General features: G+C 44.0%; 1 protein-coding gene across 1 annotated transcript in view; it reads left to right on the forward strand.

The window, feature by feature from the left end:
* LOC126335406 (uncharacterized) overlaps positions 1 to 13,962 on the forward strand; it is a 219,650-nt gene that overhangs the window by 133,992 nt on the left and 71,696 nt on the right. The window lies entirely within an intron of this gene.

Genomic DNA, 13,962 nt, shown 5'->3' on the forward strand with positions numbered 1-13,962 from the left:
TTTTCGGATGAATCCAGGTTCTGTTTACAGCATCATGATGGTCGCATCCGTCTTTGGCGACATCGCGGTGAACGCACATTGGAAGCGTGTATTCGTCCTCGCCATACTGGCGTATCACCCGACGTGATGGTGTGGGGTGCCAATGGTTACAAGTCTCGGTCGCCTCTTGTTCGTACTTTGAACATTGGACGTTACATTTCAGATGTGTTACGACCCGTGGCTCTACCCTTCATTCGATCCCTGCTAAACCCTACATTTGAGCAGGATAATGCACGACCGGGTGTTGCAGGTCCTGTACGGGCCTTTCTGGATACAGAAAATGTTTGGCTGCTGCCCTGGCCAGCACATTCTCCACTTTTCTCACCAATTGAAAACGTCTGGTCAATGGTGGCCTAACAACTGGCTCGTCACAACACGCCAGTCACTACTCTTGATGAACTGTGGTATCGTGTTGAAGATGCATGGGCAGCTGTACCTGTACGCGCCATCCAAGCTCGGTTTGACTCAATGCCCTGGCGTCTCAAGGCCGTTATGACGGCCAGAGGTGGTTGTTCTGGGTACTGATTTCTCAGGATCTATGCACCCAAATTGCATGAAAATTTAATCACATGTCAGTTCTAGTATAATATATTTGTCCAATGAATACCCGTGTATCTTCTGCCTTTCTTCTTGGTGTAGCAATTTTAATGGCCAGAAGTGTATTTCGTCTTTTTGTGAAGGCATTTCGGAACGCTGTGTTTAGTAACTCTGCTTTGGCAGCGCTGTCTTCGATAGTATCTCCAGAGAAGGCATTGATTGTTTCTTGCCGCTAACATACTTCGCATACGACCAGAATCTCTTTAATGATACACCAACCAATGACGCAACTTTATTCACGCTGTGCTCATGCACAAAAACATAACAGCCCATTTCTGTCACTTCTACCCGTCGGACCATGTTACTGTTCTGAGTTGATTCCATACAACCGAGTGCCATAACTAACGAAAGCGTTGGATGCTCAGGCGACCGTCTGGTACCAATTCTACACTATGTAGCGCTCCAAAGCTACCGGTGTGATGTATAAAAAAGGGGCGACTAATATTTTACCGATGATAATATCGACTGGTCTATCCGTGCTTCCTAGGAGCTGTGAGCGAAGGTATTTAGACATATCCTGTGCCAGTCTCTGTGAAGATTAATATAACCGTTGCTATTTCGAAATTTTGTTCAGAAGAACGGTATCCTTAATCCGGCCGGACACTCGGAAATACCTTTATACCTTCCATTACTTACACTTAGAAATCCTCAGCAGTCGCAGTTAGGGGATTTATTATCCATAACGGACCGTCAAGCAGACAATGTAGTGGTGGTGGTTAGTGTTTAACGTCCCGTCGACTACGAGGTCATTAGAGACGGAGAGCAAGCTCGGGTTAGGGAAGGATTGGGAAGGAAATCGGCCGTGCCCTTTCAAAGGAACCATCCCGGCATTTGCCTGAAGCGATTTAGGGAAATCACGGAAAACCTAAATCAGGATGGCCGGAGACGGAATTGAATCGTCGTCCTCCCGAATGCGAGTCCAGTGTGCTAACCACCTTGTCACCTCCCTCGGTCAGACAATGTAATTAATCCAGAATGAGATTTTCACTCTGCACCGGAGTGTGCGCTGATATGAAACTTCCTGGCATATTAAAACTGTATGCCAGGCCGAGACTCGAACTCGGGACCTTTGCCTTTCGCAGGCAAGTGTTCTACCAACTGAGTTTCCCCAGCACGACTCACGCCCCGTCCTCACAGCCTAACTTCTGCCAGTACCTCGTGTCCTACCTTCCAAACTTTACAGAAGCTCTCCTCGCAGGAGAAATTCATTGTTACACAACTGTAACGCAGTAAACCATTGAACAGTGCCAGGGCACTGAAACACTTTATTCCCTTAGTTTCTGCCTAAGCGCTACAACAAATATTTTCTTTGGTAATAAAAGAGTGACACACGTGTTTAGTTGTGTCCTGAAAGACGATTTTGTATTATTTGATCATTATCTTTACGAATGCTGATAGTACATTGCGTTTTATTTCCGAAACAGTTTTAAATGTAGTGTCATATTACAATATCCGAGCAAGCACTTCGGTGATAAAATACTTCTACCCGTTTTCAATACAAAGTAAAAATGCTTCACATGAAAATATAGCATGCGCTCTAGACATTGTAAAACGTAGTTGATAATCGTCTATAATTTTAACGTGAATGTTATAGAGGGCAGGATACCCACAGAGCAGGAATGTTAATGTAAGATACAGATATGAGATAATTTACCAACAATCTTCGTGAATAAAAAAATGAACAAATTTCGTAGTCAATCTAACACTTACACTTTGCAAATTATTTTCATTTACGTAAATGTTTGGAATTTTCATGCAGTTCATTTCTGTATTCATATGGTAAGTTTCATTTACAGCGCATCCTCCTTTTGAGCCTGTGCTATTTCACTAGTAAAAAATTAATGCTAAACTTAAGTATATTTCGTTTTTTCACTTACTTTGCATTTTAAATACCAACCAAAAGGAAATATCACTTACATTCTTATGTCCTTATAAATTGCTCAGATATGCAACATTTGAGGAGAAAGTAAAAAGTAGTTAGTCCTTCAAATTAGACATCAGTACATCAGAACGGAATACATCTGTCTCTAGTTACCCTACCGTCGAAGGGGCGCTCAAAAATAAAGATATAAAGGGTGATTCAAAAATAACTCTGTATACGTCGTAGGAGTAATGTGTGCATCAAAATAAGCGTAAAATATTACATCTACGTGATTACTCTGCTATTCACTCTCGTACGGCGCGCGGGAAAAACGAGCACTTTCATTTTTCTGTGCGAGCCCTGTCTTCTTATTTGATCGTGATGATCATTTCTCCCTATGTAGGTGGGTGCCAACACAATGTTCTCGCAATTAGAGGAAAAAATTGGTGATTGAAATTTCATGAGAAGACCCCGTCGCAACGAAAAACGTCTTTATTTTAATGTTAGCCACTCCCATTCACGTGTCATGTCTGTAGCACTATCTCCCCTACGCCGCGATAGTACAAAACGAGCCGCCCTTCTTTGTGATTTTTCGATTTCACCCGTCAGTCCCATGTGATGCGGATCCCACACCGCGCAGCAGTACTCCAGAATGGGGCGGATAAGCGCTGTGCAAGTAGTCTTTTTAGTAGACCAGTTGCACCTTCCAAGTGTTCTGCCAATGAATTGCAATATTTGGTTGGCTCTACCCACAACATTATCTATATGATCATTCCAATTTAGAGTATTTGTAATTGTAATCCCTAAGTATTTAGTTGAATTTACAGCCTTCAGATTTATGTGAGTGATCGCGTAATCGAAATTTAGCAGATTTCTTTTAGTAGTCATGTGAATAACTTACACTTTTCTTTATTCAGGGTCAACTGCCACTTTTCGCTCCACACAGATATCTTATCTAAATCATTTTGCAATTCGTTTTGGTCATCTGATGACTTTACAAGACGATAAATGACTGCATCGTCGGCAAATAATATAAGACTGCTACTGAGATTGTCTCCTATGTCATTAATATAGATCAGGAACAATAAAGGGCCTATAACACTTCCTTGGAAAACACCGGATATTATTTCTGTTTTACTCGATGACTTTCCGTCTATTACTACGAACTGTGACCTCTCTGACAGGAAATCACGAATCCAGTCGCACAACTGAGGCGATATTCCACAGGCACGCAGTTTGGTTAGAAGACGCTTGTGAGGAACGGTATCAAAAGCTTTCTGGAAATTTAAAAATATGGAATCAATGAGTAAAGGTAAAGGGCTATTTGTGTTTCGCAAGAACGATATTTTCTGAATTCGTGCTGACTATACGCCAAGAAATCGTTTTCTTCGAGGTTCTTCATAATGTTAGAATACAGTATATGTTCGAAAACCCTACTGCAAATCGACGTTAGTGATATGGACCTGTAAGTCAACGGATTACTCCTACTTCCCTTTTTGGGTATTGGTGTGACTTGAGTAATTTTCCAGTCTTTAGGTACGGATCTTGCTGTGAGCGAGCGGTTGTACATAACTGCTAAATATGGGGCTATCGTATCAGCATACTCTGAGAGCAACCTGACTGGTATACAGCCTGGCCCGGAAGCCTTGCTTTTATTAAGTGATTTAAGCTGCTTTGCGACACCGAGGATATCTACTTCTATGTTCTTCTTCTTGGCAGTTGTTCTTGATGGAATTCAGAAATATTTACTTCGTCTTCTTTGTTGGGGTTTTGGAAACTCGTGTGTAATAACTCTGCTTTAGTGACACTGTCATCATTGACTTCACCGTTGTTATCGCGCAGTGAAGGTATTGATTGCGTCTTGCCACTGATGTGCATTATGTATGACCAGAATCTTTTTGGGTTTTCTTCCAGATTTCGAGACAGTGTTTCGTTATGGAAATTATTAAAAGCATCTCTCACTGAAGTACGCGCTATATTTCGAACTTTGCCAGTCTTGGGGATTTTGCGTTCTTTTAAATTTGGCATGCTTTTTTCGCTACTTTTGCAACAGCGACCTGACCCGTTTTGTGTACTATGGGGGCTCAATACCATCACTTATTAATTTATGTGGCATATATCTCTCAATTGCTGTCGATACTATCTCTTTGAAATCATTCCACGATTTTTATACCCTTACATGATCAGGAGTGCTGACCGTCTCTTAAAAATGAGTTAAGAGCATTTTTATCAGCTTTTCTAAGTGGATATACTTTGCGTTTCTTTTTGATGGTTGTAGGAGTTACGGTATTCAGCCTAGCAGCTACTGCTTTGTGGTCGCTAATCCCTATATTCGTCACGATAGTCACTATTTGACCCTTCGAGTGGGCTCATGAACTAATTGTTCAAAATAATTTTCTGAGAAAGCATTCAGAACAATTTCAGATGACGTTTTATGCCTGCTTCCAGCTTTAAAAGTATAATTTTTCCAGCATATCGAGGGTAGATTAAAGTCACCACCGACTATAATTGTATGAGTGGGGTACCTATTTGAAATGACACTCAAGTTTTCTTTGAACTATTCAGCAACTATATCTTCTGAGTCGGAGATCGGTAAAACGACACAATTGATAGTTTGTCCGATTGTCAAGTATAACCTCTACCCATACTATTTCGCAAGAACTATCTACTTCAATTTCACAACAAGGCAAACTACTTTTGAGAGCAATAAACATTCCACCACCTTTCTGAACACTGTTAGATCGCTTGAAAAAATTTCTGCTGAACTTATTTCCGGCTTTAGCCAGCTTTCTGTACCTATAACTATTTGAACTTCAGTGCTTTCCATTAGGGCTTGGAGCTCTGGTTCTTTCCCAACACAGCTACGACAATTTACAACTACAATACCGATCGTTTCTGCAAATAACGTACTGTGTTTTATCTGCCCCTTTTAGACGGACGCCCTTTCTGTGATTCCCTGAGGCCCTCTAACCTAAAAATCGCCTAGTTCCTTCCACACAGCTCCCGCTAGCCGTGTAGCCGTTTCCTGTATGTAGTGGACTCTTGACCTATTAAGCGGAACCCGGAAACCCACCACCCGATGGCGCAAGTCAAGAAATCTGCAGCCTACACGATCACAGAACCGCCTGAGCCTCTGATTCAGACCCTCCTATCGGCTCTGCTCCACAGCCGGTTCTATCGACGATGCTGCAGATGGTGATCTCCGCCTTAATCTCACAAGCAACACTGGCAGTCTTTACCATTTCCGCTAGCCCCCCAAAACCAAAGAGAATCTCCTCCGATCCAAAGCGACATACGTCATTGGTACCAAAATGAGCCACCACCTGCAGTTGGCTGCACCCTGTACTCTTCATGGCATCCGTAGCAGCCTTTCCACCTCCAGAATGACTCCCCCCGGTATGCACACGGAGTGCACACTGGCTTCTTTCCCCTCCTTGGCAGCCGTGTTCCAAAGGGGGCCCCATTACGTGCCTAATGTTGGAACTCCCAACTACCAGCAAACCCAGCCTCTGTGAACACCCAGACCTTGCGGGCTGAGTAGTTTCCCCTGTACAGGGTGGACGACTGCATCCGGCTCAGAGACATCGTCAGCCACAGATAACGCGCGAAATCTGTTCGTCAAACGAACCGAGGAGGCCATATGATCAGCCCCTCAGAAAGTTTTTCACTGCCTGCCAGAATTTGGAATGATCTTCCACTGTATCACAGGTGAGGGGTCAACATCAATGCAGGCAATATCCAGGGCAGACACAGCAGTGGACCAAACAGGGGACACGTGGGATGTGCTAGACGTCTCTCGCATCCCCGCTTCCAACCCCACATAGTGATACCCATTGGCAGCAGCCTCACGCTGTTTGAAGGAAGCCAACGCAGCCTGGAGCCGTGAGCGAAGGGTCGCCAACTCAGCTCGCATCTGTAAACGGCAATCACATTTCCTATCCATTACTGCAGTCGCTCCCATTTGAAGCTCATAAAAATATGCAACAAACGAACGGTGTACTTGGCTTATTAGCAGCAGGAATTCGAAGTGCTCTCTCACCAATGGTATAAACGTCACTGAGGTACACTAACCAAAACAAACAAAAGCCTGTACGACCCGAGAGTCGATATAAGGGTCGATAGCAATAGCGGTATGGTACGCTACACTGTTATTAAAATAAAAGCTTGTGCCCAGTAAGCACTCACATACGCAAGAAATTACAAAAATAACTTAGCAACTACACAGGTATCTGTAAGTAAATAAATAAATAAGTCGCTCCTGCTGGAAGCTCGTAAAAATATACAACAAACTAACGGTGTACTCGCCTTGTTAGTAGCAGGCACACGAGGTACTCTCTCACTGACGGTTTATTAAACAAAGTTTTGTCTGAAATTGCTTTATTTCAGAGTGATGCAGTAGAGAATCGATTGCAAGTGCAAAACAAAAAAACACAAAACTAATTGTTATCAGAAAGCAACGATACGAAGGAACCTGAAATTCAACCACAACTACGTACCGTACGTTTACACCAGAACATGTTTAAACTGATTTTCATGTAGCTGGTGACAGTGATGTTCTCGACGTCTTTCCGCTCTCGGAATGTTGCAGGCTCAGTTCACCGCATTCTGAACAGCTGCACAACCATTTTTAGTTCGCTGCTGTAGTTGTGCTACATTCGCAATTGAAACACCACACACGAGCTAATTGCGACGGCCCCAAATGTAGAAGTCCTGGCGATCAAGACCTAGAGAATCAGCAAGCCAAGCAACTGGTCCTGCATATCCTATCCATTTATCGGGATAACCAACACTGAGATACTTTGTTGCTTCCTAACAGAAAGGTATATGACACACGCGTGCATAAACCACAAGTTGGTTCGTGTAGCGAGTGAGACATCATGAATCATAACACCCATTTCATGTTTCATAATCTGTCCATACACTCTGTGAGTCAGGTGCTGTGTAATAACATTCGGTACGAGTAACCCATTGTCTACTGTATCACACCAAATGTTCACTGCAAAACGATTTTGATATCGTCGTACTACTGTTGCGTGAGTATTCTCAAGCGCCCTCATATGCTTCATGTGAGGTTCATGATACCTGCGTGGGTGAAGCAGCTCTCATCCGTAAACAGTAACCGACGACCGAACAGTGTATCAGCAACACGGCACTCGCGTAGCCACTGACAGAAATTCTGACGTTAGGGTAGTCTACAGGTATGAGTTCCCGTATATTCTGCAGACGGAATGGGTGAAATTGCTGTCTCCGAAACAGGCACCCTAAAGTTTGATTGGAGGAACCCCTACAGTAGCACTAATACAGCGGGTAATTATGGTCGAATCTTCACCTACCATTTCTAGGATGTTCTCAACACCTATTCATCCACTCGAGGCCCACCTGCCTGTGTCTCACCACGAATGCCGTATTCCCTTAAACGTCTCTCCACAGCTGTAAAAGTCTGACGGTTTTGTACTATTGTGTTTGTAAATACTTCCATACGCCGTCGTCCTGCTGATCGTCCATTGCCTCCTGCCACGTTGTAAAGAAGGCGTAGATCCGCCTGTTCACCGTCTGTGTACGCCATAGTACTGTACACAACGAATGCACTCTACGGACTGCTGAAATAGTGAATGTACGTAGTACATCTGGTACCGCAACACTACAACAGTGCCATAGAGTACAACTGACCGTATCGACGTCAAGTAAAGAAAAGCATTTCATACGAAAATCAGCCCAGTACTGTAGAGGGGAGTACGAAGCAAGAGAATACGAGAGGCCAAAAGCCAGCACTGGCCCATGATTTAATGCCTACCACAAATGCCATTACGCACTATAACCCAGAAACAAGGCAATTTCAGACAAAACTTTATTTAATATTTTATTTTGATGCACGCATTTCACCAAAGAAATGTGTACAGTTTTGATTCACCTGTATGTTGGGGTGTACAAACTTTTTCGTTTTCACGGAAGTATAAGCATACGAAGCTGCTATCCTTTTAGACTGCATACGTAGGAAACACAATGTCTCAAACAAAACAAATGAGACTGCAAAAATGACTCTGAGTACTATGGGACTTAACTTCTGAGGTCATCAGTCGCCTGGAATATAGGAATAATTAAACCTAACTAACCTAAGGACATCCCACACATCAATGCCCGAGGCAGGATTCGAACCTGCGGCCGTAGCGGTCTCTCGGTTCCAGATTGTAGCGCCTAGAACCTGTAGTAGGAAGAACAATAGTAAATTTTAAGGTGATAATGAGAAATGTAGTACACAGAGCAGTCACTTTAGGCAGCAACACCAGCTCTATCACGGCTGGACAACGAGTCGAAGTAAGCTTGGATGACAGATACGAGCACATTATTCCATGCTGCTTCAACTCGCTGCCATAGTTCGTCAATCGTATTAAAAGGTGACCCATGCTGTACCAGTATCTCTGCAACCCATGACCAGATGTTTTCAATGGGTAAGAGATCTAGAGAACGTGCTGGCCACAGCAAAAACGGTGAGGCGAGTTCGTTCTTCGCACCTCTAACTGATCATTCCGCCCGCGATGCCTCAATACGCTTCTTAATGTTTATCTGCTTCACTCTATGCTGGTAAATAGTTGTTCAGTCTACAAAAAAAGGGTAGAAGAAAATTCAACTGAATACCTACAAAGGCCGTATAACCCAATCTTGCACGCAGCTCTGTAATATCGTGTTATGTATGAGGCGGAACTATGGGCCTCATGAAAAAAGGGTGACCCGGCTGAGTCACGCAATTTGACTCTGTCTGATCACGAGGTGTGGCCATTAATTGAACGCGTTGATCACGTAGGCTGACGTGAGCATCAATGCACTATACGTGAGGGATGTATCTGGAACATCTTAGGTGCTTAGGGTGATTAGAAAGTTAGTAGGCAGGAATACAATTAAATACTTAGCTTTAATTCAGCATCAGCGGTGAACGTCGATTTTGGCTTTGTACAATAATATTTACAAGTGCAGTTATAGACTGAACTGCGAATACTTCCTTACAATTCTGATTGCTTCACACCTATAGATAAATTGTCAATTCATAAACTGTATGTGGCGCCTGGCTAGGTCGTAGCTACTGACTTAGCTGAAGGCTAGGCTAACTGGCGTCTCTGCAAATGAGATCTCTGAAACTATAACAAGTGAACCATTCCTATTAACCCTGTGGTGCATGAATTTCACTGCAGTGGACAACTTTTAATGGTCAATTCTCTGGAGTTTTCAATCAATCATGAGGCTGCAAATGCAGGCAGGTTGGTTCAAATGGCTCTGAGCACTATGGGACTTAACATCTGAGGTCATCAGCCCCCTAGAACTTAGAACTACTTAAACCTAACTAATCCAAGGACATCACACACATCCATGTCCGAGGCAGGATTCGAACCTGGGACCGTAGCGGTCGTGCGGTTCCAGACTGAAGCGCCTAGAAGCGCTCGGCCACACCGGCCGGCAATGCAGGCAGGACTCAACACCAGTGGGGAGTGTCCACTGCAGTGAACTGTGTGCATTTGCAACCTCAGGACTGATTGAAAATGCCAAACAAGCGATCATTAGCAGCTGTCCATTGCAGTGAACACTATGCGCCACAGGGTTAAAGTCGGCTGTAGAACTGGGCAGTGCGCTAGCTTGTCTCGTAAGAACAGCCGAGTGGCGGCGCTCGGTCTGCTAGCGTCGACAGTGGAGACTCGAGGGTCCGATGTGTACTGACGGACCGCGGCCGACTTGAAGCCTACAACCTGGCCAGTGTGGTGCCTTGCGGTGACACCACATATCGGTCGTGCGGTATTTTACAGTACTTTGCAGGGAAGTATTTGATTGTCTCGTAACTTCGTTCGTTTTGCTCGCGCATTCCATTTATAGCGCCTGCATACCGTGCACCCGCCGTACCCCCCAGGGTAACACAGTTAGTTGTCTATCCGCCCCTACCACGAAGAGGTCGCCAACCTCAAGTGCAACTGGAGCGCCATTGGATATGTTAGTGTGTGTTTCTGCATCGATACTCCGCAAGCTACCGTACGGAGCGTGGCAGAGGGTACTCTGTACCACTACTAGTCATTTCGTTTCCTGTTACAGTCGCAAATAGAACGAGGAAAAACCGATTGTCTTTATGTCTCCGTATGAGCCCTAATTCTCATATCTTGTATGTTGCGGCAGTACAATCGTTCGGGAATCAGCTTCAACTGTCGATTCTCTAAATTTTCTCAATGATGTTTCTCGAAAGGAACAACGCTTTCTCTCCAGAGATTCGCGTATGAGTTCGCAAAGCAACATCGTAAAACGTACGTGTTGTATGAACCTTCCGATAACAAATCTAGCAGCCGCTGAACTTCTTCGATGCCTTCCTTCAATCCGACCTGGTACGGATACCAAACACTCGAGCAGCACTGAAGAATAGGTCGCACCAGCGTCCTATATGCTGTCTACAAAATGACAAGTACTCTTGCTCCATAATAACTTATGGAACAGAATTTAAATCAGGAGACTGATGATCCGCAACTGTATGCCACCGCCTTCTGTAACAAAGCTCTCCAGGCACTGCCTGACCTTAGTAAACTGAGCTCTGGGGTGACAGCTTCCTCCCCTGTTCGTGACCCAGAGACATCAGCTTCCTGCAGTACTTGGGACAGTGATTAACCTTACCCTCTCGCTTTATCACTGGACTTACGATCAAGCGTCTAATAAACATTGCGGATAGACGAGGAGATTACAAAGTTAAGTGGGAATCATAGAGCGGCTAAAATAAATAATGATATTAGATGAAACCCTCAATTAGATACAAGAAATTCACTTAATTAATTAATGTGATAACACTGAAATGATAAGCAAAGCGCGCTTAAACTGCTCAATCTTTGGAGGTTATTGGACTAGTAGTAGCTGCCCAGTCAACAGGACAAAATCACACACAATCATTATTGTAATACATTGGAAGGCACTTGTAATACAGTGGTCTGCATATGCCAAACTGAGGAATCTTTGCTAAAGTATAGATGTCAGAATGCAGTACAGTGCAATATGCTGCGAATACATAGAAAGAAAGATCCTTTATCATTTAGCTACAATATAGCAGGTCAGCAACTGGAAGCAGTTAATTCAATAAATTTTCTAGGAGTGGGCATTAGGAGTGATTTAAAAAGGAATGACCATATAAAATTAATTGTCGGTAAAGCAGATGCCAGACTGAGATTCATTGGAATAATCCTAAGGAAGTGCAGTCCGAAAACAAAGGAAGTAGGTACACTTGTTTGCCCACTGCTTGAATACTGCTCACCAGTGTGGGATCCGTACCAGATAGGGTTGATAGATTAGATAAAGAAGATCCAACGGAGAGCAGCGCGCTTCGTTACAGGATCATTTAGTAATCGCGAAATCGTTACGGAGATAACACATAAACTCCAGTGGAAGACTTTGCAAGAGAGACGCTCAGCAGCTCGGTACGGGCTTTTGTTAAAGTTTCGGGAATATACCTTCACCGAGGAGTCAAGCAGTATATTGCTCCCTCCAGCGAAGAGACCATGAGGATAAAATCAGAGAGATTAGAGCCCACACAGAGGCATACCGACAATCTTTCGTTCCACGAACAATACGAGACTGGAATAGAAGGGAGAACCGATAGAGCTAGTCAACGTACCCTCCTCCACACACCGTCAGGTGGCCTGCGGAGTGTGGATATAGATGTAGATGTAGACATGGACCGTTCCTGAGTCAACTATGTTTGCCACTTGCTATATGAAACTAGGCAAACGAGAGAGAGAGAGAGATTAAGCTGAGAGATGCTACGAAAGCAACAGGACGTTTAGTAATAGAGTTGTCTCATCGAGCGAATGACAATATGCTTAAAATGTTTGATACTCGGAAGCAGTCAGCCTCCTCCAAACTTGTAAGGCTTCACAATCAGGAGCACTCCTACATGTCGCGTAAACTGTTGGTCCATATAGGCTGGAGGCTGATTATACCTGTCGTTGGAACGTGTATTGCCTTCTTGACAGTGGTTCAAAAAGAGCAAGTCACTGTTCTACATCTACATCTACATCCACACTCCGCAAGCCACCTGACGGTGTGTCGTGGAGGTTACCTTGAGTACCTCTATCGGTTCTCCCTTCTATTCCACTCTCGTACTGTTCGTGGAAAGAAAGATTGTCGGTATGCCTCTGTGTGGGGTCTAATCTCTTTGATTTTATCCTCATGGTCTCTTCGCGAGATGTACGCAGGAGGGAGCAATATACTGCTTGACTCCTCGGTGAAGGTATGTTCTCGAAACTTCAACAAAAGCCAGTACTGAACTACTGAGCGTCTCTCTGGAATTTATCTAAATTACTAAATGATCCTGTAACGAAGCGCGCTGATTTCCGTTGGATCTTCACTATCTCTTCTATCAACCCTATCTGGTACGGATCCCACACCGGTGAGCAGTATTCCAGCAGTGGCCGAACAAGTGTACTGTAACCTACTTCCTTTGTTTTCGGACTGCATTTCCTTAGGATTCTTCCAATGAATCTCAGTCTGGCATCTGATTTACTGACGATCAACTTTATTTGGTCATTCCATTTTAGATCATTCCTAATGGCTACTCCCAGATAATTTATGGAATTAACTGGTTCCAGTTGCTTACCTGCTATATTGTAGCTAAATGATAAAGGATCTTTCTTTGTATGTATTCGGAGCACATTACACTTGTCTACATTCAGATTCAGTTGCCGTTCCATGCACCATGCGTCAATTCGTTGCAGATCCTACAGTGCAGTCTTCCTCTGTGAAACAGCTTTGGAAAAAGACATTTAGTATTTCGGCCTTTAGCCTGTCATCCTCTGTTTCAGCACCATTTTGGTCACAGACTGTCTGGACATTTTGTTTTGATCCACCTACCGCTTTGACATAAGACCAAAATTTCTTAGGATTTTATGCCAAGTTAGTGCATAGAGCTTTACTTTCAGATTCATTGAACGCCTCTCGCACAGTTCGTTTTAGGAACTGTTTAAAACCCGGTTCCTAAAGAATGCAGTTGACAAGCATATAAGCATGTTGATTTCCGACAGGTTCCACTGTCTTGCTGATACAATCATCGCCTCCGAACTGCTCTCGTACTGTACACAGTACACAAAGTTGTAACATGTCCGCATTTTCCGTTTTGTTAATCGCAATCAAAGGACAGACCATAACCACGAAAAACAACCCCATACCGTAACACCATCTAATGCGTACTTCACTGCTGGCACTACACACGGTGGGCGGTAACGTTCTCCAGCCATTCGCCAATCGCAAGCCTTGCCATCGTACTACCACAGGGCATGGCGTGATTCATCACTCCGAACATCTCGTCTCGAGTCAACCAGACTCCAGCAGCGTCTCTCTTTATCCACCCCAAGTGTCGCTTAACATGGACTGCAGAAATGTACAGCTTATGAAGAGCTGCTCGGTCATTGTATCCCATTCTTTGTAACTCCCTACGCACAGGCATTGTGCTAGAT

This window comes from Schistocerca gregaria, chromosome 2 (genome assembly GCF_023897955.1).
Source record: "Schistocerca gregaria isolate iqSchGreg1 chromosome 2, iqSchGreg1.2, whole genome shotgun sequence".
Taxonomy (NCBI): Eukaryota; Metazoa; Arthropoda; class Insecta; order Orthoptera; family Acrididae; genus Schistocerca; species Schistocerca gregaria.